Here is a 10186-nt window from a genome sequence, read left to right on the forward strand (position 1 = left end):
GCGATCGTAAGATCGTTATATTGGTTGAACTCTAGAAAACTTGCAGATCGTATGGTCTCGTACCGACGACAGATCTTTCAAATGTCTGCCCTATCAACTTTTGATGGTAGTATCTAGGACTACCATAGTTGCAACGGGTAAAGGGGAATCAGGGTTCGATTCCGGAGAGGGAGCCTGAGAAACGGCTACCACATCTAAGGAAGGCAGCAGGCGCGTAAATTACCCACTGCCAGTTCGGGGAGGTAGTGACGAAAAATAACAATACAGGATTCATATCTGAGGCCCTGTAATTGGAATGAGTACACTTTAAGTCCTTTAACAAGGACCTATTGGAGGGCAAGTCTGGTGCCAGCAGCCGCAGTAATTCCAGCTCCAATAGCGTATATTAAAGTTGTTGCGATTAAAACGTTCGTAGTTGAATTTGTGCTTCATACGGGTAGTACAACTATAATTGTGGTATGTACATTACCTTATGTATGTAAGCGTATAACCGGTGGAGTTCTTATATATAATTAATGCAATGTATTTTTTATATATTCCTCCTATTTAAACCTGCTTCAGTGCTCTTCATCGAGTGTTGTTGTGGACCGGTACAATTACTTTGAACAAACTAGGGTGCTTAAAGTAAGCTCCAAATGCCTGAATATTTTGTGCATGGAATAATGAAATAAGACATCTGTTCTACTTTCATTGGTTTTTAGATCAAGAGGTAATGATTAATAGAAGCAGTTTGGGGGCATTAGTATTACGACGCGAGAGGTGAAATTCTTGGACCGTCGTAAGACTAACTTAAGCGAAAGCGTTTGCCAAAGATGTTTTCATTAATCAAGAACGAGAGTTAGAGGTTCGAAGGCGATCAGATGCCAGCTAGCAATTGGGTGTAGCTACTACTATGGCTCTCTCAGTCGCTTCCCGGGAAAAAAAAGCCTTTGGGCTCCGGGAGAAGTATGGTTGCAAAGCTGAAACTTAAAGGAATTGACGGAAGTTCACCACCAGGAGTGGAGCCTGCGGCTTAATTTGACTCAACAGGGGAAAACTTACCAGGTCCGAACATAAGCGTGTAAGACAGATTGATATCTCTTTCTCGAATCTATGGGTGGTGGTGCATGGCCGTTCTTAGTTCGTGGAGTGATTTGTTTGGTTAATTCCGATAACGAACGAGACTCAAATATATTAAATAGATGCTTTCAGGATTATGGTGTTGAAGCTTTTATAGCCTTCATTCATGCGTTCATCTTGAATGGACAAGTGTTTGAATGTGTTTATATAAGTGGAGTCGTACCTGTTGGCTTGTCCCATTATAAGGACACAAGCTTCTTAAATGGACAAATTGCGTCTAGCAGTAACGAGATTGAGCAATAACAGGTCTGTGATGCCCTTAGATGTCCTGGGCTGCACGCGCGCTACAATGAAAGTATCAACGTGTATTTCCTAGACCGAAAGGTCCGGGTAAACCGCTGAACCACTTTCATGCGTGGGATTGTGAACTGAAACTGTTCACATGAACTTGGAATTTCCAGTAAGTGTGAGTCATTAACTCGCATTGATTACGTCCCTGCCCTTTGTACACACCGCCCGTCGCTACTACCGATTGAATTATTTAGTGAGGTCTCCGGACGTGATCACTGTGACGCCTTGTGTTTCACGGTTGTTTCGCAAAAGTTGACCGAACTTGGATTATTTAGAGGAAGTAAAAGTCGTAACAAGGTTTCCGTAAGTGAACCTGCGGAAGGATCATTATTGTGTTCCTATCCGAAAAAAAATATTAAAAAAACGGAAAAAAAGAATAAAAAAAAATTCTTTTTGTTCTTTTCATTCAATATGTTTTGAATTATTGATAATTATTATTTAAATCGATATGGGTATATCAATAATTTGTATAAAACATATTTGAGTGTTTTTCTTTTTTTTTATTCCTTGTAATGCATTATGAGCAGTATATTTATTACATATATCGTGAATATCGCATACATTGTATTTGAACGCTAAAAAACCTTTAAACATATATAGCTGTACTTATTATTTATAAAAAATTTATAAGAAGTTACATGATCTTTTTATAGAAAATATATAAATGTTAAGTTAATTTGTTCACACTAACGTGTAATTCCTTTTTTATGGTATTTTCTATTTGTGATTAAGTATATGTTATATACATATATTGTGGTTTATTTTCATTCAAGAAATACTGGAAAATGCACAAAGAAGAGAATAACTAAAAATGGTATTACTGTTTTTGTTGACCTAAGAAGAAAAGAACTTAAGGCGCAGCTTGCAAATGTTTTGGTTTAAAATTACAATTTATTGAAAGATGTGTTGTGAAATTTTATTTTAAAAATTTTGTTATAAAAATATTATTATTATTCTTTCAATAAATTAAAAACTCTTGACTTTGAATCAAAAAATTCAAAAAATTTTTACTCTAAGCGGTGGATCGCTCGGCTCATGGGTCGATGAAGAACGCAGCAAAATGTGCGTCATCGTGTGAACTGCAGGACACATGAACATCGACATTTTGAACGCATATTGCGGTCTATGCTGTTATGTACTTTAATTAATTCTAAAGTGCTGCTTGGACTACATATGGTTGAGGGTTGTAAGACTATGCAAAATTAGTTACTTATTATTTAAAAGAACTTAAGGCATATGGTATATTATTGGATTGTATTTTTAATCTATAATAGTAATAGCATAAAGAGAAATATATACAATATATTCTTGATTACCTCATTGTTGAACGAAATTTTGTAATAAATGAGAATCTTAGTATTCCCAAAATAAAGAAAATTTCAATATTATTTAAAATATATTTAAAAAAATATGGCTAAATGGGCCTTAGTCGCCTGCCCCACACCACGCCTACACACATCGCTAACACGCTACACTCACCACATTCACTTCCACATCACCACACCACAGTCCACATCAATACAACCCACAGGTGAGAGCATCTCACATCCACACAAGCACATACACACCACACTCGATTACACGCGCGGGATACCAGCCAACAAAAGGGATCGTCCCCGCAGCATAGCAGTTCAGTTTCGAATCTACTATCGAGCCCGTATATCGCCAGTTTCGATCGCCGTCCTTTAGTGATCCAGACAGTTGCGTGTCATTATTACTTGTGAACCCTTTCTTCGATTTCTGAGCCGAGTGAATAAAACAGTGAACAAAACAGTGGCGGGCCAGCATTTAAGCGTGTGAATCCTTTATATTCTAATTTTTATAAACTATAATCCGAGGGATTAAAATATTTGCGCGTCAGCACAAGGCTGGTGCAAGATATTCTATATAAATCCGATTAACATATAGTTTTAAGTAGTGGACAATCCTTTGTCGTGCCTAAGCTCTTTTGAAATAAATTCTAACGCAAAGAAGAATATAAGCCCGAGCGTTTCTACTCCCAAACAAGGTGAACGTTGCAAAATTTAATGGTAAGTGCAAGGGTGCAATAACTATGGTCCTTCGAGCCGTAAAGAAAGGCACTATTGAGAAAAAACATTAAAAAATCCAAACAGTGAAAGTTGATATATATTTTGCGGTGACCACAAAAACGAAAAACATTATATACATACCGACATATGTATGTATGTATGTGAAGCATAAAGTGCAGTTGCAGTAAAAGTATAACTAGTACACCGCTTCAAAAGCGGGCCAACAGAGCAGTTACCAAAACCAAAAAACAAAAAAACAAAAAAAAACTGTTTACAAAAGCAAATAAAAGAACAAACAAAAACCTGAGTGCAATTACCAAAACAACAAAACAAAACCCATATATATATTCACAAATAAAGTGATAAAAATATTATAAACATTGAAGATTGAGTGGCAAAAGCCGAAAGTTAAAAGGAAACAAACAAAAAATGAAATCCCTTCAAACACCGGGCGCGAAAAATAAAAGTGGCAACAGTATCAAAACGGGCGCTTTTAATGATAGTGCAATTATCGGGCGCGAAAACCACAAAAATTAATTTAAACAAAAAGAACAAAATTTAATAATAAACAATGAATAAATAACATAAAAAAAGGCCCTTAGCCCCTTGAAGCGGCTCAAAGTGAGTTGTATCGACTCCACTTCTTATTTAAAAAATTTTTATTTTCATATATGTATGTTGGTAACTGGTACAGTTTATTTTCATAAAAACTGTATTCAAGTCGGGTTAACCTTTCTAGGAAACGGTTGCCGCCAAACTGTTTCAACTTACGGTTAATTTCCCGGAAACCGAAAAACAGTTTGGTACGCTATATATATGTATACATGTATTTACCTCCAATATATGTATGAACAGTATATAATATAATATATAATTATATGTATACTGGCATATACATATCTAAGAAAAATGGTCCTATTTACGCTTACCCTTGTGTATCCAAACACACAAATTTGAAAAAAAAAAACAAAAAATTCAAATATACACTTGACCCCATTTTCCGGCAATACCCCTTATACTCCAAAAGTATAAGCAGGATTGCGCAAATAGTAAGCTTGGACAAATTCGATCAGTAAAGGAAAAATAGAAATAATAGAATACAACATACATATATGCAAATTCTTATATTCATATTTTATATTTAATTATACATATATTGACATATAAGTACCAACCAATGTTGGAAAACAACATACACACATACTTATGTATGTATAAATATTATAATAAATATCAATTTCTACAAAATTGCACATATTCCAATGTGTACTTAGAGTGCATACCTGCATCTTACCAATTTTTTTCTCCCGCGTCATTCGTATTGTAAAATCATACATACAGAAACACGGTATGCAGTTTGCCTTTGACTTCCTTCGTTTAAACTAAAACTATTTTAAACTTTCGGGATTTAATTTCAAAATTTAATCAAACTAAACAGAGCGCTAATTGCAATTACAAATATTTTAATTTAACCCACAAAACATATACGGTCAAATCAAAAAAAAAAAAATAATAATAATAAAAGACAAAACCAGCACATACTTTACATACGTGTTGGTATCTCTAATTGTTCTCACATATATCCAAAGATCAAATCGGCATATTTCAAGCAATACCTCTTGTTCTTGCTAAAGCACAAGCAAGCAGGATTGCAAACAGAAAAAAATCTTTTTATATACAAAGGTCATTAACCCTTTCCTCTTTCCTTATTATCGCCCGTATACGCAAGTATAAACTAACGAGTGCGAAGCAATAAATAAAATAGAAAGAAAAGAAGAACAGACTAATAGCACACTAACTATTAGGAATAAGGAAATCGAAACACTCGTTCGATAGTTGGTACATTGCGTATACAACAAAAATTCAAGATTAAGGAAAACGAAATACTTGTTCGTTGTTCAATACGTTTTGTATACAACACACATACAAACCCTTTATCTTAAAGATTCAAACGTATTTATTGTTACCAGAAATTCTGAAAATCATATAAATTACCCATGAATATTTGAGTTTGTAAATTTTAAATGGGCAAAAGTAAATTTTCTATACGATTTCGGGTTGGTGAGGACAACGTGGCACGGAACATTTATAACAAATCTGCACAAATTTGCTCAAATTGACATATACTGAAATAGTACTTATATGAAAATGATTACATGTATGACTTTATAAGTTAGTACTTATATGAAAATTTTTATTAGTGAAAACTAGTTAATATATGTTATATCTTTATATATTTCATTATACTTTTATTAAATATGCTTTTCTACTAGTATGAAATTTTTCATTTAGTATTTGTATGAAAATTTTTATTTATATAAGTATTTCAGTAAATAATTTGTATACGTAAATTTGTGGGTTTTTTATTCCTGGTACCTGGCTACAGTTGGTTTAAATAGACAAATTTTGTTATATTGAAACAATATGACGAAATTTAAAATTCTATACTTAACAAGTAGCATATGAAAGAATATTTTAACTTTCTTTAAACTATTCTTATTACACATAAAAATATATGCGCTAATGGAATTGTATTAAATTGAGTGAAATATTTATATTATTACGCTCAAAAAAATACTTTCATATCATATATTTATTATTGAAAAATAAATATAATTGAATTTGAAATTTATAATTTCAAATCAAAGAAAAAATGTATATATTCTTAAAAAATGATATATGCACATTATGCATTGAAATAAAGTAAAATGTATAAAAAATGATATTATTTGAAAGTTTAGCTAATATGGGAAGAAATATCGTTCTTAATAATTAAATAATATTATGTATAGAGAACGAAAATTCATTTCACGATACAAAAGCAAAAACATAAAAAGCAACTGTATTGCAACATAACACACATAAGAAACCAAACGTCAGTGCGCCAATTAATTGGACTGAAAGAAGAGAATATAAGAAAATCCATATTTATTATATATAATAAAAATTCTCAAAGAGAAATAAGCAAATATATGGATAAAATGGTATATGGGGGTACCAGAATAATATAAAGCAATCAATAAATATTAAAGCTTCATAAAAAAACGTCCGAAAAAATATATAAAAAAGTAAATGTGTTGTCTGTGTTGTATATAAAGATGTCTTTTTTATATTTTGTGTATTGTGTAATTTTCAAATAAGAAAATATCATTTAAAATTTTATATAATATAAAACATATTATATAAAAAAAATATAATAACATTATTCTGGTTGACTACCTGCCAGTAGTTATATGCTTGTCTCAAAGATTAAGCCATGCATGTCTAAGTACAAATAAATTAAAAGTGAAACCACAAAAGGCTCATTATATCAGTTATGGTTCCATAGATCGTTAACAGTTACTTGGATAACTGTGGTAATTCTAGAGCTAATACATGCAAAATAAACACGGACCTTTTGGAACGTGTGCTTTTATTAGGCTAAAACAAAGCGATCGTAAGATCGTTATATTGGTTGAACTCTAGAAAACTTGCAGATCGTATGGTCTCGTACCGACGACAGATCTTTCAAATGTCTGCCCTATCAACTTTTGATGGTAGTATCTAGGACTACCATAGTTGCAACGGGTAAAGGGGAATCAGGGTTCGATTCCGGAGAGGGAGCCTGAGAAACGGCTACCACATCTAAGGAAGGCAGCAGGCGCGTAAATTACCCACTGCCAGTTCGGGGAGGTAGTGACGAAAAATAACAATACAGGATTCATATCTGAGGCCCTGTAATTGGAATGAGTACACTTTAAGTCCTTTAACAAGGACCTATTGGAGGGCAAGTCTGGTGCCAGCAGCCGCAGTAATTCCAGCTCCAATAGCGTATATTAAAGTTGTTGCGATTAAAACGTTCGTAGTTGAATTTGTGCTTCATACGGGTAGTACAACTATAATTGTGGTATGTACATTACCTTATGTATGTAAGCGTATAACCGGTGGAGTTCTTATATATAATTAATGCAATGTATTTTTTATATATTCCTCCTATTTAAACCTGCTTCAGTGCTCTTCATCGAGTGTTGTTGTGGACCGGTACAATTACTTTGAACAAACTAGGGTGCTTAAAGTAAGCTCCAAATGCCTGAATATTTTGTGCATGGAATAATGAAATAAGACATCTGTTCTACTTTCATTGGTTTTTAGATCAAGAGGTAATGATTAATAGAAGCAGTTTGGGGGCATTAGTATTACGACGCGAGAGGTGAAATTCTTGGACCGTCGTAAGACTAACTTAAGCGAAAGCGTTTGCCAAAGATGTTTTCATTAATCAAGAACGAGAGTTAGAGGTTCGAAGGCGATCAGATGCCAGCTAGCAATGTAGCTATTGGGTGTAGCTACTACTATGGCTCTCTCAGTCGCTTCCCGGGAAAAAAAAGCCTTTGGGCTCCGGGAGAAGTATGGTTGCAAAGCTGAAACTTAAAGGAATTGACGGAAGTTCACCACCAGGAGTGGAGCCTGCGGCTTAATTTGACTCAACAGGGGAAAACTTACCAGGTCCGAACATAAGCGTGTAAGACAGATTGATATCTCTTTCTCGAATCTATGGGTGGTGGTGCATGGCCGTTCTTAGTTCGTGGAGTGATTTGTTTGGTTAATTCCGATAACGAACGAGACTCAAATATATTAAATAGATGCTTTCAGGATTATGGTGTTGAAGCTTTTATAGCCTTCATTCATGCGTTCATCTTGAATGGACAAGTGTTTGAATGTGTTTATATAAGTGGAGTCGTACCTGTTGGTTTGTCCCATTATAAGGACACAAGCTTCTTAAATGGACAAATTGCGTCTAGCAGTAACGAGATTGAGCAATAACAGGTCTGTGATGCCCTTAGATGTCCTGGGCTGCACGCGCGCTACAATGAAAGTATCAACGTGTATTTCCTAGACCGAAAGGTCCGGGTAAACCGCTGAACCACTTTCATGCGTGGGATTGTGAACTGAAACTGTTCACATGAACTTGGAATTTCCAGTAAGTGTGAGTCATTAACTCGCATTGATTACGTCCCTGCCCTTTGTACACACCGCCCGTCGCTACTACCGATTGAATTATTTAGTGAGGTCTCCGGACGTGATCACTGTGACGCCTTGTGTTTCACGGTTGTTTCGCAAAAGTTGACCGAACTTGATTATTTAGAGGAAGTAAAAGTCGTAACAAGGTTTCCGTAAGTGAACCTGCGGAAGGATCATTATTGTGTTCCTATCCGAAAAAAAATATTAAAAAAACGGAAAAAAAGAATAAAAAAAAATTCTTTTTGTTCTTTTCATTCAATATGTTTTGAATTATTGATAATTATTATTTAAATCGATATGGGTATATCAATAATTTGTATAAAACATATTTGAGTGTTTTTTTTTTTTTTATTCCTTGTAATGCATTATGAGCAGTATATTTATTACATATATCGTGAATATCGCATACATTGTATTTGAACGCTAAAAAACCTTTAAACATATATAGCTGTACTTATTATTTATAAAAAATTTATAAGAAGTTACATGATCTTTTTATAGAAAATATATAAATGTTAAGTTAATTTGTTCACACTAACGTGTAACTCCTTTTTTATGGTATTTTCTATTTGTGATTAAGTATATGTTATATACATATATTGTGGTTTATTTTCATTCAAGAAATACTGGAAAATGCACAAAGAAGAGAATAACTAAAAATGGTATTACTGTTTTTGTTGACCTAAGAAGAAAAGAACTTAAGGCGCAGCTTGCAAATGTTTTGGTTTAAAATTACAATTTATTGAAAGATGTGTTGTGAAATTTTATTTTAAAAATTTTGTTATAAAAATATTATTATTATTCTTTCAATAAATTAAAAACTCTTGACTTTGAATCAAAAAATTCAAAAAATTTTTACTCTAAGCGGTGGATCGCTCGGCTCATGGGTCGATGAAGAACGCAGCAAAATGTGCGTCATCGTGTGAACTGCAGGACACATGAACATCGACATTTTGAACGCATATTGCGGTCTATGCTGTTATGTACTTTAATTAATTCTAAAGTGCTGCTTGGACTACATATGGTTGAGGGTTGTAAGACTATGCAAAATTAGTTACTTATTATTTAAAAGAACTTAAGACATATGGTATATTATTGGATTGTATTTTTAATCTATAATAGTAATAGCATAAAGAGAAATATATACAATATATTCTTGATTACCTCATTGTTGAACGAAATTTTGTAATAAATGAGAATCTTAGTATTCCCAAAATAAAGAAAATTTCAATATTATTTAAAATATATTTAAAAAAATATGGCTAAATGGGCCTTAGTCGCCTGCCCCACACCACGCCTACACACATCGCTAACACGCTACACTCACCACATTCACTTCCACATCACCACACCACAGTCCACATCAATACAACCCACAGGTGAGAGCATCTCACATCCACACAAGCACATACACACCACACTCGATTACACGCGCGGGATACCAGCCAACAAAAGGGATCGTCCCCGCAGCATAGCAGTTCAGTTTCGAATCTACTATCGAGCCCGTATATCGCCAGTTTCGATCGCCGTCCTTTAGTGATCCAGACAGTTGCGTGTCATTATTACTTGTGAACCCTTTCTTCGATTTCTGAGCCGAGTGAATAAAACAGTGAACAAAACAGTGGCGGGCCAGCATTTAAGCGTGTGAATCCTTTATATTCTAATTTTTATAAACTATAATCCGAGGGATTAAAATATTTGCGCGTCAGCACAAGGCTGGTGCAAGATATTCTATATAAATCCGATTA

The 10186-nt window shown here is 33.9% G+C and overlaps 2 pseudogenes; both read left to right on the forward strand.

Annotated features, from left to right (window-relative positions):
• The first annotated feature begins 2418 nt into the window (after positions 1 to 2418).
• On the forward strand, positions 2419 to 2597 carry LOC126766998 (5.8S ribosomal RNA; annotated as a pseudogene).
• A 6697-nt stretch (positions 2598 to 9294) lies between these two features.
• LOC126766999 (5.8S ribosomal RNA) lies at positions 9295 to 9473 on the forward strand (annotated as a pseudogene).
• The last annotated feature ends 713 nt before the right edge of the window (positions 9474 to 10186 follow it).

Source organism: Bactrocera neohumeralis, unplaced genomic scaffold (assembly GCF_024586455.1).
Source record: "Bactrocera neohumeralis isolate Rockhampton unplaced genomic scaffold, APGP_CSIRO_Bneo_wtdbg2-racon-allhic-juicebox.fasta_v2 ctg3481, whole genome shotgun sequence".
Taxonomy (NCBI): domain Eukaryota; kingdom Metazoa; phylum Arthropoda; class Insecta; order Diptera; family Tephritidae; genus Bactrocera; species Bactrocera neohumeralis.